General features: G+C 42.0%; 1 long non-coding RNA gene across 2 annotated transcripts; it reads left to right on the top strand.

Moving 5' to 3' along the window:
- The first annotated feature begins 328 nt into the window (after nucleotides 1-328).
- Nucleotides 329-9,442, top strand: LOC130609125 (uncharacterized). 2 transcript variants are annotated; one of them, XR_008974720.1, is made up of 4 exons: nucleotides 335-445; nucleotides 1,467-1,619; nucleotides 8,011-8,146; nucleotides 9,116-9,442. It is a non-coding gene; the product is annotated as an uncharacterized LOC130609125 (long non-coding RNA). The 2 variants fall into 2 exon arrangements; XR_008974721.1 differs by lacking the exon at nucleotides 1,467-1,619 and having other exon boundaries at nucleotides 329-445.
- The last annotated feature ends 7,530 nt before the right edge of the window (nucleotides 9,443-16,972 follow it).

The following is a 16,972-nucleotide window of genomic DNA, read 5'->3' as shown; positions in this document are numbered from 1 at the left end:
GTGCTGCATAAGGATGCCTAGAGAATCAAGACACCTTTTGAGAATGAAGCCAGGTGGGCAGAAGATGATGCTGGGTTTTTGCTTTTAATATAAATTATGCCTACTAAGAAAAGCAGGTTCACCTGCCCAGCTGAACAGAAAATCCCAGACTTCAGAATTCCATCCATGTCTCTGATAACTATTTCAAGCCATGAATATACACCAGCTACATAAGAAGGAACAATTAATAATTTCCTTATCAATGTTTAGAGATTGTCTGAAATTCACCTACATGACAAGAATGTACCACTCCCTTTGAGCGACCTGAAGTGAGGTCTCCAGAGTAGCAAAGTAATATAACTGAGGAAGATAGAACAGCTTCATAAAGCATATCACTCTGCTTTGCTTAGATTGAATGGGAAGGGCTGGCTAAGAGGAGAGGCTTTGGGAAAATGCCTACAGCTAGGTAAGGTTGGCACTCTCTCTGTTTATTTGTAAGGGAAAGGAAGGATTTTCCAAGTGGTTATGATGAAGAGAATAGCCTGGAGGAAAACTAAGTGAAAAGTTGCCATTGCAACAGCCCATACAGAGGAGATCTCTTCGGCAGCTCCCTCAAGCAAGGTTTCACTGGCAATGAAGCAGGGATCAGTTGGGCTTGCCCCTTCCCCAGCCTTTCAATAGCACTGGGACAGATGTCTGAACCTCTCCCGGAGACAAACCTGGAACTTGGTCTTCCTGTGTGATGGCTGTGACCACTGCTGTATATTAAAATTTATACTAGTGAGTGTATTCTTTCTTCCTTGTTTTTAAGTGATTAATGACTCATGCTGTCTTTCCTGCTGTATCTGTGCCCTGTGGATATGTGTTGAGCCTCCCAGCATGCTTATATCAAAGGGTCTGTAGTTTAAGGACTGGTGCTGTGCAATGGTCACTGAGGTACTCAGCACTGGCTCAGTGGCATTGCTGTGCACAGAACTACAGACATGAAAAGAAGAATGCTGGTAAACATGCAAGTCCAAGTCTTTCTTGCAGCAAAGCCTTTAGATGTGGATCAGGGTGTATGCTTTTTCTCGTTTCCTTTCACATGACATTACTCCATTATTCTTGTCTTTAAAAGTCATATATTGGCATAGTGCTGCATATTACTGTATAGTGCTAAAGGCACATCAGTCTCAAAATTATTTTAGTACAAATACTCTTCAGCAGCAAATACTCTTGAATGTCAGTGGTTCATACAAGGCACTGGGAGAACAAGTACGTATTTCCTGTCACATCCTAGCAACCCACCTTTATTACAATTTGGAAGAGAGGTTTCATTGTTAGATTTACAAGTGAAGATCTGCTTTTTCAGCTTAGTGCCTGTTCTCACCTTGATCTTATGCAGCAGTTTCAAGATGTGCTTTCATGGCCTTTGCTGAACCCTCCAGATGGATTTCACAATGATACAACATCTCCTTGGCCTATTTAATTTTTTTATCTTGCCACAGAAAGCTATCCTAATGTGAAGCAACTGAAAATAAACCCACCCCAAAACACAACCCTGCATTGAAGGAAACTGGTAACCCTAAGTGAAACATCTTTCTTTAAGACCAAGCTATGCCAAGGGGAGATGGTTGTCTATCCCATTTCTGCAAAGGGATGTACTTCACGCACAGCTGATTTGGGGTTTTGGAAGGACTTTGGATGGAAGCAAGCGGTGCTGTTGACTCACTGCCAGTTCCCTCCGGATGGGGCCTCTCTCCCCCGCCTCATGGGCTGGCTGGCTTCCCCATCCCTACAGTTTGATGCCAGGAAAGGCGAGGGGTTTCTGTGCCCCTGCAGGATTTACACCTGACCATGGCTGATGCAGTCCTGACACGACAAGAAAGTAAACTCCATCCCTGTTGCCTGGCCGCACCCTTTTAAAGGAATTTGCTGCATGCTCCTATATAGCCGCAGATTGTACAACCGCTGGCTTTGATGGTTGAATCACAGCGGCCTATGCAAAAACAAGGGTGGCAATCTCAGTGAAACTCCCAAGTCTTTCAGCTCCTGAGTGACTTCTAACCATTTGAAAACTCACGTGGTTTCCTGCAGCTTTCCTCCTTGCCGGGCCTTTTTTTCTGATGCCACTTGGACTGAGAGAGATTGGGAATTACGGCATGCATGCACCACTGCAGAGCAGCCAAGTGGGTCCAAGAGCAAAGTAAAACTTGTGTGGACAGCTGTAACAGCACTTGCATATATTTGCTCCTTAACATGCACTTTGCAAATCTAATGTGGAGGATGTATGTGCAGCCTAACAAATGTAAAGGCAGTGGATGGCAAGCCAGGTCACGCTGCACTTTAGAAGAGTTGTGGAGATAAAAGCAGAGCCTTGAAGCTCAAGCAGCATTCCACTTAAAAACTGCTGGAGAGGGCAATTCCATGTCCATTTTCCAACTCAAGCTCCCACTAATTTCGTCTTTCCATAAGAAAGGTTTTAGCTATATTTCACAAGTGGAAGATCACACACTGGTGTGTTTCTCCTCCTGCTGGCTTCCAGCTAAATTACTGCTAATACTGAGACATCACAGCACAGAATCAAAACAGTCTGAAGAAATTAGAGATCTGGTTGTCTGAAGTACAACTGAGAAATAATGAAATATACCTCCAGTGAATATTTGACAGCTTTTTCTTTGCAGAGAAGATTAAGGCAGAGACAAAATGATACAGCTGAGATTTTTCTTTTTGAACACTTACTGAACAGCTCTTGTAAAAAGGCATAATAACAGTAATAATAATGGTAAGGATGATAACAACAACAATAAAAATAATGTAATTTAAATTTCTGAAGGCAAAACACTCCTGTCAGAGAAATGAAAGACATTTTGCAGGGTAGCCTTTGTTATTGCAAAAAGGAAAGAGCTTGCTGGTCACAGTAGTCAGGAGACCCATGTTTTTTATTTCCAGCTGAGCTGCATGTTTCCTGTGTGACCTTGCAACTCCCCCGTACCTCCGTTTTCCGTTTGTAATGTTGGATAATAGATATCTTGGCGAAGCAAGGCTGATCCTCTAATTGCAGAAACATGACATGTAGTGTTCCCAAGGGGATCCTTTGATCCTCACTTATGCTGCTGGAGGAGGAATGTGCCACTCTCTTTTTCACTGAATTTGGGAGGCTGCTTTAGGAGAAGTGTGTTCTTTTTGCCTCTCTCAGGAGGAGCTAAGGAAACCCAGAAGGATGGAGAAGGTGTCACAAATTGTTTTCAAGGAGTGGGAGGTGACAGAAGGAAGCAGTCCCCAAGCACCTGAAACTGAAAATTACTGGGCCCTTCCCAGCTCAGGTTCCCTTTTTAGGCTCTTACTAAGACCCTTTTGCCTTTCCTTGGAGACAAGAACACTGCCTTTATGTCTTGTTTAGTTTGCTTCCTCTGAACTGCATTTTCAGGGATGACACCTTGTGAAAATCAATGCAAAATCCTACCCCAACAGTGCAACATGCTTTTTGCCTTCATTTTGCTCAGGCAAAATCAGCTCACTCCTATATGAAGGCAAGGGAAAGACACCCTTTCAACTTCTCTATCTCAACAGATGCTCTCCTGGTTTCTAACCAGGGTGTGTGCCTGGCTGTACTGGGGCAATGCAGCAAAACTGGTGGGATGCCATAGATTTCACAGAACAGAAAAGAGCTCAGAAAGTGTCTCCTGTAGCAAGTTTGGCATTCTGTGACGTATATGCCAAGGACAATAGGGTGGCAGATTCCAAGTGACACTCAACAGAGGAAACACGTGTCCAGCACACAGCTGGAGGCATCTAGACATAGGAAAGCCAGTGTCTCTCAGACTCTCTGGGATTTTCTTCTAAAGCAGGTTGAGTGGAGGTTGGAGAGTACTCCCAGCACCCCACTGGGATGTGGCTGGGGTCCTTCCCATGCTCAGCAGCATGGGGCTCCTTGTGGAGGTCCTGAGGCTAAGTGGTGGGCACAGTAGCTGCCTGATTTAGGGAATGGCAGGCTCTCCTTGGAACCTTGGAAACCGGGGGTGGTTTGCACAAACTGGGCTGTCCCAGGAGAATAAAAGTTATTATGCATGCCCACCACCCCTCTACTAGTATTACAGTTTGCATTCATGACTTTTCAAGACGGGTAGGCAGAAAAACTGGGTGAAGATGTCCAGCTCCTTCACAGCTACTCTTAGTTGTTTAAATCAACCTGGCAAGGAAAGGATTTTCTGCATTAATTCAGGAGTACAGGAAACAGATTAAGGAAGATGCAACCTGTAAGTTTATGTGTTTCTTTCTGTTAAGTAAAGCTTCTGTTAAGCTAAACTTCTGCTTTGCCTATTTTAAACTGTGTTCCTGCCGAAGGGAACAGATTGCATCTCCTGACGGAGGGCTCATCTGTGAAACCTGGCATCCTTCCCTGTGCCACCTGTCCCAATACTTCACCATGTCTGCTCTCCACAGCTTAGACAGAGGCACATGTGGAGCCTAGATCTTGCTGGTAAAATATGTAGCAAAGCTGAAAGCTGCAGTCTCTGGTGAGACCTCTTCTGCTCCAGGAGACAGTCTCCAAAGTGTTCACACTGACTGTGGGGTAAATAGAGGGTAAAACTGGCCATAAGCAGTCTATGGTGTTTTCAGAATAGTGCTGGGGGACAGGACTCTTTCCTTGGTTCCGCATGTCCAACATGTAAGGAAATGCAAGGTGAAACCACACTGTAAATTAAGCGGTATTAAGTGGCAGCTGTGGTATAAATATACATTGCTGCCCAGCACCTCTGCAGCTATTCAAATTCAAATGGTGATTTCAAGGGGAGGCAGCCCTAAGCAGTGCTTGAGTGGAGGGATTTAAAACATTTTTGAAAGGTTTTATCCCAGGAGCAACATACAGAACTGAATAAGCAAATGCTTGCTTTGGGCTCCAGCTGCTACACTGTGAGAGACTAGCAAGCCAGCAGAGGTAAAGGGCTGGACTCCCAGCAGACTTGGCCAGGTTTTTGGGTGCATGTGTTTTGGTCAGTCCTGGGGGTTAAAGGAGCCCTTGGCAGATAGCTCACAAAAGGCAGCAGAATAGCCTGTGAAGGAGCACAATGGCAATACTGTTTCCCATAGACTAAAATAATGAATCATAGCTTCCCCTTGCTACTGTTGTTCACATAACCTTTACAATAATTTATAATTAAATTAGTTGCCCTTTGGATAGGTGCACATGTGTTTTTTTTAAGGGTTGCTAAGGTAACTGATGATTTCCTTATTTCATCCTGTGTAAGCGGAAATTTTACTTCCTAGTGAGCATGAACAAGAGACTCAGTGAAAACAGATACTTGTTTATCAGGAGTTTCAGTGGTTCTGCTGATATCAGGCAAAGGACTCAACCTATTTTATGGGGGATTGCTTATATTATTTAATTTTAATGGTAAAAGAAGAGCTAGAGTAACCCTTCTGAATTGTTTCATCTAAAAGATAAGGGAGTGGAATTTTTATTTCAATTTTTTAAAAGTCTTGCATTTCTCATAAATTTTTACTCAGCCTGTTTGTTTTGCTATTTTCTCTCCTCTAGCTAGAAGTTACTGCTACTCATGCAAAAGAAAGAAGGCAAGAAAAGTCTGTGTGTATGGTATTGTGCCTCTGCTTGACCTGACCAATTCTCTCTTCTGAAGAGCAGATGAGATTTTATGAATAAACAGCTGAAGAGAGAATTATTTCTTCTCTCCCTCTGTCCTCTCCCACGTACACAGGATGAAGGCCAGAGAACAGAGGGAAGCTACAACAGAAGCTAAGCTGCATGTCCCTCCACTGTGGGAAACCCTATACACACCTTCAAATTAAACAGCAAATTCTCCAATGTCCTTGCCCTCTTCTACTCCATAGCATATGACAAAAGGAAAGAAGCTCCAGCTTCTGAGAAAAAGAAATAAACATAAGCATACTATCAGCATACTCTAGTAGACAGCTGATCCTGTAATCCCCAATCCCCTGTATGCTGTTCAGCAGCAGTCCTCTGCCCACACAGCATGCATACTGCGAGCAGCTTGCTCCCCTGCTTGTGGTGTGAGCAAATGGACTAAGAGGGGCAGCAGTGCCTTGAGAGGAGGCCTGTGATGGGGAACGGCACAAAGAGCGAGATGGCCTTGTGCAGGGAATTCCCCTTGTCTCACTGAGACTCTCTTGTGCATCCTGCCCTAGCGATTTTATCCCCAAGCGATCTGGCTTTCCCTCAGCAGTGGGATGGAGAGAGTCAGCCACAGACATTGCCCCACCTCCCTTCCAGAGCGTGCATCTGTGCAAGGCACTGATGCTGCTGGCAGCACAGCAAAGAGCTCTGCTAGCCATTGCTTTGCGGCCATGCTCATGTGCAGATGTGTAAACGAAATTCCTCCAGGAAATATTGGCTGGAGGTTTAAAAGTAGTCTGTAATTTGATGCAATAGAGGACAAAGGTGAGTACATTTTATTATTTAATCTGTCAGACAGTTCAATGCAATTCAAGGTTATTGTAATAAATAGAAATGTTTACCTAACCTTTCTCCATCTGATTCATCATGAATTGTGTGACATGTCCTCAGTGACACAGGGCTGTATAACTATAACCAAGAAACAAGCAGATAAGAGCTTTACAGTGTATGTCAAGATAGACATGTCCTAGGATGCAGTTCTATATGTATATTCCACTGACTGTTGCTCACATGAAGTTTCATACAAAAACTAAACCCCACATGAATTCTTCAAACTGACATCCCAAGAGCTTTCAAAGTTAACTGTTTCCTCCTGCTGTCTTGGTAAGGATTCTTGAGACTCTTGAGTAAGGATTCTTAAGACTCTTGAGTAAGTGACACCAATATTGAGAACAAAATGGTTCATACCATGCTTTCTCTATGACCATGGCAGGAACGTTACTCTGAGTCACTCTGACAGAATAAAAGCCCCAGTTATTCATCAGGAGTAAAGACTTCTGTCAGAAGGTGTCTCAGACTACTTAGGGAGCATGAAAGTTTACACTGTGTCTATTTTCAGTAAAGCAATCTGGTTGATGGTTTTTGATTTTCCATCAAAAAGATACCATACGTTCTAACCAAAGCTTTCCATAAAGGAAAGTTACTTATAAGAAAATTTTTCAAGTCAAAACAATTTAGTTTTCCTTTTAGTTGACAGTTTAAAAAAAATAATAAACAAATCTAAGCTTAATTCATGAAGGAATTTTCATTTAAAGATCATAGGGAATTAAGTCTATGGTTGATCATTTAGATGTTAAATATTATTGAGAGTAAGTCTATGGTCAAAATCAAGCCAAAACTCATCATGACATTGGAATTTCCAAAGTTTCACTTTTAATTTTTTTCTTGATTTTTGACCTTTTGTCCTGACCAGGTTTGGGACTTTGTATTCTATGTTGAAAACTTGGAGTCAGGAACTATTTCCCTCTTGAGATTTTAGGTTTTAAAAGGAGAAAAGACATACACAACCAGCAGAAGTAAGCAAACGGAAGAGTGATTCAAAACATGTTGCAGATACTGAGTTTCTTCCAAGGTCTCAATCCTTTTATTCTGGAGAGTTTCCTTTTGTTACATAAATCAATAGCTGGCCAGCAGAACCAAGCTAATTAATTCTTAGGATGACTGACTCTTGTTAAATGTGCAGGGCATTTAAAGCTGTCTGTCACTGCCTGTTGAAGCAAGCCGCACATTTGGTCTCATTCTGGCTTCCCCAAGAGTAGTGGCAGCAGCCTTTATTTGGCAGAAATCCCAGCTGTCACCTCGTGGAGGACGGTGCAATTGTAGAGTGCAGGGGTCTCACAAAAGCTGAGACCTTTGTTGGGCAAAGGTAGGACTTGAGTTGTGTGCAGAGTGCCTGGGAAGAGGAGGTTGCTCCTGGAAGAGGTGTGATATTCCCACACTGGCCCAGGTTGCTGGTTTGGTCTGTTGAAATGCAGTGTTGGAGCATGTTTGCAGAAGCTGTTTCCAAGCAAAAGTGGGGAAAGTCACAGGAGGTAACAGGATGAGTAACTGTGGTTAAGCCCACATGTGCCAGTGGGGAAGGAGAACTTTGCAAATGGAGTGTCATTTCTCTGCAGATGTATCTTTTAACGTTAAAGAAAGAAACCAGAAGAGCCTTTCAGAAGTAAACCAAAGAGCTCTTTTTCAGAAGGTTAGAATCCACCTGGAGTAGTCACAGAAATAAATTGTTCAAACAATATGAACATGTAATAAGTGGGAATAACCTGGGATTTGAAGCTGTCTGACTAGAAAAAGACTCACTAAATTTCAGAGTGCCAAAGCAAAAGTATAAATAACAAATCATAAAAGTGCAAATTAAAAGTAATACTGATTCTTGTATGGCAAAACACCCCCTTTTTGCTTTTTAAAGCATGCTGACCCTTTATCACCTCAGGTGTTTCAGATCTGGGCAATGGTACAAAACTAACGACATTTAAGCATTGATGTTTTGTGGGCTTGTACAACCACAGCCTTGCAACTGGCTATTCCGTTTCATTGTATAAAAAAAAAAACAAAACAAAATAATGGAAGATAAGGGGACAGCCATTCACACAGAATTCTACTGGCAGGTCAATGCTGAGAAAGGAACTGAAGAAATTCAGAACAAACTCAGAAACTTCAGAAAACAACTGAAGCATGGCATTAACCTTGCCACTTGGCATGTGGGAAAATGTATAAATAGAATACCATGCATCTATTTAATTTCTGCTGCCTTCTCTGATTTCAGTGCTGGTATACTACATAGCAGCAGTTAATCACATCAAACATACAGAAAACTTACTGGTGTAAAGTTGGTGTAAAATTAAAACTTTGTTAATCATTTACATGCAAAGAATAGTTAGCAACTACACTATTTACAATACTTTGAAGTGTCCTAGGCACCTAAATGCATTCTAGTGGAATAAATGACACATAAAATGTAGATTGCAAGACACTGAAATTTGAATTTATACTGCATCCACAGTCCTGCCCTTTGACTGTGTGCTCTCACACAGAAAAAGGAGTCTCTTCCTCTGAGCATTTTTGAATAGCATCTTACAGATGTTAGGAATACCTCAAGAGTGAAATTATACAGTTTTATTTGAATAAATGCTTGTTGTATTCATTTTGTTGTTGACATGCTTTTGGAGAATTGCCTCTCATTCAGTAAGGCTATATTAACAGTACTATCATCTCCTCAAGGAAGGGACTGCTTCTTAACAAGAATATGTAATAGTACCCAGAGAATATGTAGTAACACCCAGAGCAAAGGTAAATTAAAGCTAACCAGAACTGCTGTGTGGTTTTATAACACAAATAATAATATTACCATGAAGACAAGTAATTATGCCTCTAGCCACGCACAATCTGAATTCTTGCCAGCTTTGTTTCATCTGTACCTTTATAAACAAGTGCCTGTTCAAATCCTCTTCTGCAAGCTTTTAAGGCCCTCCATGAACCAGACGTAAGCTGTTCCTCAGCTCTTCTCAACACTGAACTCACCATTCTCACTCTAGTGATGTCTGTTGCTCTAGAGCAGATAGTCTTTCCGGCATGCTGCTACTTCTGCAGAAGATGCCCCCATGCCCACCCCTGGCCTTCCCTCTGCCAGCTAGTTATCATACTGCCTTTGAGTAGGAGGGTAAGGATTTTCCAAATGACCTCAGCACACATTTCATCTTCTAGATTTGCAATGCCTCTGGTGTGAGCATGACAATGCCTCTGGGCACGGAATAGGAGGATTTCCGCAGTAGCTGCCTTTGTACATGCCATCAGTCATGAAGTCTGCGAGTGTCTGCGAGTGTCACAAAGCACCTGGTTTGTTCAGACCTTAGTGAACTGTGATGTGCAGGACAGTTGAGAGTCATCCTCTTTCTGCTGCATTTCACTCGGCAGAGGGTAGAGAGGCTGAAGTGGAGTCTGTTCAGAAGGAGTGGAAAACCTTGTATATTCACATACTGGAGGTGAACCCTGCATAATAAGAAACTTTCTGACTTGATGTTCTGGTTTTGCCTATGTGCACAAGGTTTTCAGCCTGAATCTCTGCACCCAGGACCTCCCTTATGTAGAGATTCAGGAATTTTCAGCATAAACCTCTGAAAGGGAGACAGAGGTGGACAGAGGTGGCATGAGTCTAGGGGAGAAGAGTGAGTGATGGTTGATGGTGAAGCAGCAAACAGCATGCTGCACACTCATCTCTGCTTTTTGAGATCTCATCCCAGAGCTGGCAGTGGTATTTGTGCATGTGCTACTGAAGTCTGCCCAGTCTTAGCCAAAGACTATTGGCTAAGTTGCGGTCTGGGAATGCAACCTTTGTGCATTTTCCCCAGGCATTTCTAGTATTTATTCTGTTTAATTAGTGAAATGAGTATAAAAGTAATCAGCACAGAATTAGTGGCCTCAGCTCATCTATCAAGCTTTATGGATTCATCAGTGTGAAGGGGATGGCCCTTTCTTTCAAAGGCACTAAGAACTTGCAACTCCCATGTGTGTTGATGGGACTGAGCATATTTTTGGCCACCATTAATGAGAAATCAGATATTCATTACTACTAGATGACCTAATGAAGCCTTCCCCTGTCAGGTCACACAGCCAAGCTGAGATATATAAGGCCAAAGAAGACAGATGTTTGCATACAGATAATCTGTAGGCAAAACTTTTTTTCCCCTGTTAACATGGATTCTTCAGCTATCAACATTGCAACTTTTGACTTTCGGCATCAGCCGTTGTTTTTCTCCTGTTTGCATGTTTCAGAATCTCTTCTTGGCTAATCTTAACAGTTCCCTTCTAATTGCAATTAATTAGTAAACAGGATAGGAAAGGTGTCCTAACAGGTAGGCATGCATAGAAGACAAGAATGACTTTGAAGTACTGACCACAAGGCTGTGGGTGGCTGAATGTTTGTATCATTATTGAGAGAGAAATATCCAGAGGCTTCAGTGGAAAAAAACCGTCAGGAGGGGAGAGGAAGTTTAAGGTATTTAAAAGATCTGCTACCTCCTCAAAAATCGTAAAGGAATGATCCTCCAAACAGGTCATAAATGGAGGAATGAGAATAATTTGGGGATTTAAGTGGTATTCTGTGATTTGTCTTATAAAACATTTATTTTAAAGTAGTTATTTCAGGATATAATTTTTTAAATTATTATTATTATATATAAAGAGGTTTTGTCTACTTCTGGCTTCAGAAATTTTGTCTTTCCAGGTCTGGATTTCCCTGGGTCTGCCTCTGGGTGCATGATCTTTTAGGAAAGACAGAGGATTTAAGATATTTTATGAGCAATCACACTTTACGCCAGGGTCCTGGTGTCTTGAATCTCAAGGAAACCCTTTACCCACATGTTTAAACAAGGCTTAGAGTTGTACAGCCAAAGCACCTGTGTTCAGCAGTTCAATTAAAAATGTTTTCCCATACCCAGTGAACAATGTTTTCCAGCTGGCTGTTGAATATCAGCAGGGAGAAAAATGGGTCGTGATCTCTATCTAGACTTACATGCTCTTGTAACGCATGAAAATGAAGAAGATAATACAAATCCATTTAATGACTGCATGGCATAGTAAAAACTAGTTCTGGAGTTGCCTACAGTTTACATCACATGATTTTTTTTCTAAAATGAATAGGGTACAATGACAGCTAAGCAAAATGTGCACAGGTTGGAGTTGGAGAGTTGTTAAAGAGTCTGAACTATTTATATTTATTCTTCGTTATCTGGATGACAATAGCTCTGCACAGGTGTGGAACCTGTGCACTTGGCACTGCAGAACTGAGTGGCAACATGCACATAACCATTTTGGTGCACAAAGGGATGCTACCCGCCCCTTGTGGCTATACATGTGATTCACACTGCTGTGGGCTCTGGACAAGTGGTACCCCCGGAGGCTGATGAAAGCCATAGGCTGAGCCCTCGTAGCCCAAACAGCCAGAGAACAAATGAAAAATCAAGTTAAAAGATTCATCCAAAAATGATATTAGATCTTAATGGTATGTCTGTGAGTCATGCTTTTACCTTCTCAGATCTCATCTTAATGAGGAAGCCACATGGGACAAAACTACACAAGGTTTTTGTGGATAAATGAGCAAGGCAGTTTTGCATCAGAGACAGGCTAGGTACCTATTGTGAGAAATGTCAGAGTAAGAGAGAAAACCAGAGAAATAACAGTGTTGGGAAAACTCTCAGAACAGGAAGCTGTGAAAATTTTATAGTGGGGTTAGAACTAACAGAACAGACTTGCGGAAAATTTTAAGCCTGGAATATTACCTTGACTTAGCATTTTGAAAGGCCTTGGGAATCCAGAGAAAATCGTATAGAAGGGCACTTCAGTATTCAAATTAAGACTTAAAGCCCCAACAAGGAAGAGGATGCAGGGCAATGGATTACATGAAAACAGAAGAAAGGAAGCAATGTTTTTTATAATTAGAGTAGAATAAGCCAAAGATATGATCTATGATATGGGAAGGGGCAAAGATGCTAACAATGGTTGAGAAAAATGTAAGTAACAAGATCAAAAAGGGAAAAAAACCTCAATCTGTCTGGAACAGAGTCCAACTCAGAGGTGCTTATGAATCAACAGGATGAAAGAACTGATTATATTGCCCAAGGAGAAGGCAGAAACACAGGGACAAAATAGAAGTTCTGAAGGGCAAATACCAATAATTGTAGAAGTGAAAGGAAAGCTTGCCATGCAAGTTAGGAAGGAACAACCAGCTGTACACAAAGAAAGGACTGAGTCATGAAACCCAAAGTTAAACAAAACCCAAACCAAAAACCAAACCTAAAATATCCAGCAAGTAACATCTGATAATAAGAGGAAAAATGAAAAATAATTTGGAAAGCTTTCCACTCTGAACTACATAAACAGTATTTAATTATTGGGAGTAACAGGAAGAAAAATCCCATGACTCTCTTTAAACCCAGAATGGATTGCAAATCCAAAACATAGGAAGAGGAAGAAAGCATGTACAATATTGTTTCCTAAAGCAGTAAAAACAAGACCCATGAGATACACTGAGTTTGAATGAATTGAATTTGTATAGTGCATATTACGCTAGATACTCAGTCTGAGAGTTAGTTAGCATTTCCTTGACTTTCCTCCCTTCTGTACCTGCTGTCTGATCACAGAAGTGTGCCATTCACAGAAATGCTGTATATTCCTGTCATGTCTGTACCTGCTCTTGACTGTGTTTGTTTGGGTGTATATTCAACTCTTTCACCTAAGGACAGCAAGTTAGTAGCAGACAGCTGAATTCAGATGAGTAGATGCCCTTTTCCCCCCCCCCAATGCAGATGTTTAAATGACACACCTTTTGTGTACTAATACCAATGAACAACTCTTCTGAGAACCCAGGAAGGGTGGTAGGAAGAGCACTGCATGTATTTTAGCAGCTAAAAATGGGCAGGTATTTGATAAATCAACTTTCATGTGCGTGGTTAGTTGGGGAAGTGGTTACTGTTGTTAATACTTATGATGACTGTCATTTACTCCAGCCTCTTAGACAGAAGCTTGATTTCTGGGGGTTGATTATAGACATGATAACCTTGCAAATTCAACAAAGCTCATTTTACTAAAGCTCAGGTGCTGCAGAAAGTGTGTGCCAAGGGGAAGGGAGTGTCTGTGTGGCTCTTGGCAACGTGGAGCACACCCATCATCACACCAGCAACAGGAACTCCTGGGCATGGGAAACTACAACCAGAGGAACAGCTCCCACCACAATTCCTGTCCCTCTCCATACTGGGAAGAGACACTCCAGTTTCAAATCAGTGATGGACATTGATGACGGACTTGGTTATAAGCAGGTGTGGCAGCTTTTACTACAGGGTGCAAATATTGAGGGAGAAGGAGAAATCAAGTCTAGTCAAAAAGCCTGGTGCAGACTACAGGGAGCCAAGGATCAGATCATGTAAATTTTTTCTGTGTCACTATGGTTGTTTTTATAAAAAAAATTAAGTCCCTTCCCAATGTGCCCGTTCACCCTCAGCAACCTGTAAGTCTTGATTTTGTAAAGAAAAGGCACAGTTTAAGATGAATCAGGCCAGCCACGCTGTGTCCTAGACATGGTCTTGTGTCTTGTTTAATGACGCTCCTTGAAGGCACTCACCTTTTCTAATCGTGAGTGAGATGGTGTAAAACATTGCATAGTCCAGAATTTGGTCTAATACAGACCAGCTGAGACCCTGATGCTGTTTTACTGGTTTTATGCCAATCTAAGCAAATGCTAAGCCTTGATATTTTTTATACATGCATTTCCTACAGGGCACACAGTGTTTCAGTGCAATTAGTGAAAGGCAGAAGTCTCAGCAGAAATTGCCAAGAAAGGCAGATGTTAGTTTTCTTCTGTGAGTCTCAAGGATAATGCTTTTTAATATATTTTTCTGACTTGTCAAAACATCCAACATATTCCCAGGTCTATTGCTCTGATCAAAAAAACCCCGTAAGAAGCAAGGCCCATCTCTAAGTTTGGACTATGTGAATTAACTGGGCTTTTTTGACATTGTCCTCACTTTCCTTTGTGTCTGATTTATTGAGGTAATTCTTTGAACCTTGCTATGGGAGACAAGGGTTAGATCTCCTAATTAATTTGTAATGCTTCTGAAACTACCTGTCTTCTGAAATGCAGGGACTATTTCCTGAGATCTTGAAAACGATCTCTTAAAATCACCCATGCCTCATCTATTTATGGAAAATGTAGATGCAAGACAACATTTATTTTGAAAACACCGATCACTAATTAAGAAGCTCTTCATATATATGCATAGATGTTCAGCCAAACCTTAAAGTGACTGAAACTCAATGTTTTTATGGATGTTCAGTTAATACTATTTTAGCACCTTTCTTGCATTATTTTCTGGCTCTACCAGAAGCAGATTTGGAAAGACAGTCATGCAAGTGATGTCTGACTTGACAGGCCAGGTTAGCTTGAGCTAACCTATTGCTGCAAAATTTATCTGAACCAATAATCTTGTCTACCTAGAGGAAAGCCACATCTGGAAGAGTTTCATTCTTTGCCAACATCCAAATATTTGCATGAATGCAAAAAACATATAATGAAAATGAAAAAAAAGACCTTCAAAAGGTGCTTGTAAGGGAATTATGTGAAGGATGGTGCTTTTATGGCTAGCAAAAGTTGTATTTAGCAATTATTTGCATGTGTAGAGAAATATATGGTCTGGTGACAGTGAACCTTACGTACTTCGATATATCCCTTCTTCCTTTGAGCTGAAGAAACATGCATCTGAAGCCAAACAATTTGCAGTGATACACAGGGGAAAGTCAAGTGGGTCTCTAGGCTTGTTGCTTGTATCTCACGTAATAGCTGTTGGAGCTGCTTATTATGTAATTTTTTGAAATTGCTTCAAGCACTTGACAATACTAATGGGGCTTATTCTTACAAATGTCCATGGATATAGGAACCTTGAAAGAAGGAGAATGAAGCACAGTCTACAGACAGTGGAAAATACCAGAAAACGTTTTGCCATTCACAAAAAAGATCCTCCTTAAAAGGCTTAAGGTTAAAATTTTTGGGTGGAGGAAGTGATTGAGGGCTGGTGAGAACAAGTAGGGCTTCTGTGGTATTAAATTAATGGGACAGTTCTGTCTTCATGAGGTCGGTGGGATTGGCCAACTGTGAAAAGAGGAACTTCTGCTCTCCCTTTCTACCCACACACTTCCTCACCAGCACTGAAACTGATAACATGGTCTGTAAAAGACTGCTGGCTGTCTTCCCTGTACCCTTGCTGATAACAGCATATACACTGTACCCAGCACTGAGCTCAGCAAACCCCATGAAGATGTTCTTCGCTCCTGGAGTTGTCTTGGCAAACCCCCTCTGCCTCACCCATCCTTGGCAATGATATTTTCTTGCTGTGGAGAGCAGATGCCTGTCCTGTACACAGAAACTAGACACAAACCTTACCTAAAAAAGCAGTTGAAGTTGGAAAAAATACTCCAACCCTCTGGTGGTTGATGTCTCTTTGTGCTGTCAGGGGTGTTGGGAAAGGAAAAGGGTCTCCTGAGACTTGGGGGAACAGTGGGCTGAGCATGTGGTGGTATGAGCTATCACATTGGTCATATAAGTAGCCTCTACCTCCAACACTATCTATAAGTTTGGGAGATATTGACCATGTAAATCTCCACCGTGCTGGCATATCACACCTGCACTTTCTGCCTGTAGGGCTACACACAAGCTGCAGAAAAAATTTTGGCAGGAGGAAACTCTTGCTCTGCAAGTTTTGCATGACTTGCATGCACAAACTGAGGTGACCTCAGTTTACAAACCTCTGTCTTTGATGGGTGTGACCAAGATACTGTCAGTCAGGAAGACACAAGCAGGCATGTGGAAGGAGCAGGAGGAAGAGGAAGGAGATCAGGTCTCCTTTTTTGATGAAGGGGGAATCCATGGGAAGACTTAGAGATGACTGTGTTACTCTGAGTATGCTGTGGGGAAGAAAAGGGACCTCTGAAATAAGAAAGGTGGAAAACAAACAAAAAGCACTATTGGCTATACAGAAAGTACACACACTGTTGGGAGCTGTTAAGACTTTTCCATCTAGACTGTGCCCCTTGGCTTTCTCACTCACCCATGCAAAATGCTGGCTGGGGCAAGGCTGCTGGTCCTCTGGGGGGTGAAAAAAGTAGCTGTTGGGTTTTGCTTTGGTTTCTACAAGCCAGTCACGGACTCTCCAGGCAGACCCCAGGTAAGGAAGAGGATCTGGTAGTGTCTTCACAATGCTCTGGCAGCGCTTGGTGTTGAGAAAGCTGCACAGTTCTGCTGGGTGGTGTCTCTGTAAGACGATGGAAAAGCTCCAGAGGGAGACTTAGGCAGAGTGAGAATTACTGCAGGTTACTCAGGGCTGTGCAAAGTACGTTCAATGGTGCTTTTCTTCTGTGTTATTTGCAATTGCTATCAATAGATACGTCCTCTTTGCAACTGGAAGCAGGCAGCTGAGTTTCTCTGTGAGTTTCTGAGTGAGTTTCTCTGTCCTCATGAAATAGTGGTGTTCTGCAAGCAGGCATGATAAGGCGTGTGAATCTTACCATCCCAAGCATTTGGCATCTGCATGA

This window comes from Pezoporus wallicus, unplaced genomic scaffold (assembly GCF_028554395.1).
Source record: "Pezoporus wallicus isolate ANWC-B61680 ecotype Strahan unplaced genomic scaffold, APGP_CSIRO_Pwel_v1 contig_13887, whole genome shotgun sequence".
NCBI classification, from domain to species: Eukaryota; Metazoa; Chordata; class Aves; order Psittaciformes; family Psittacidae; genus Pezoporus; species Pezoporus wallicus.
This window is presented reverse-complemented; position numbering and strand designations above follow the sequence as displayed.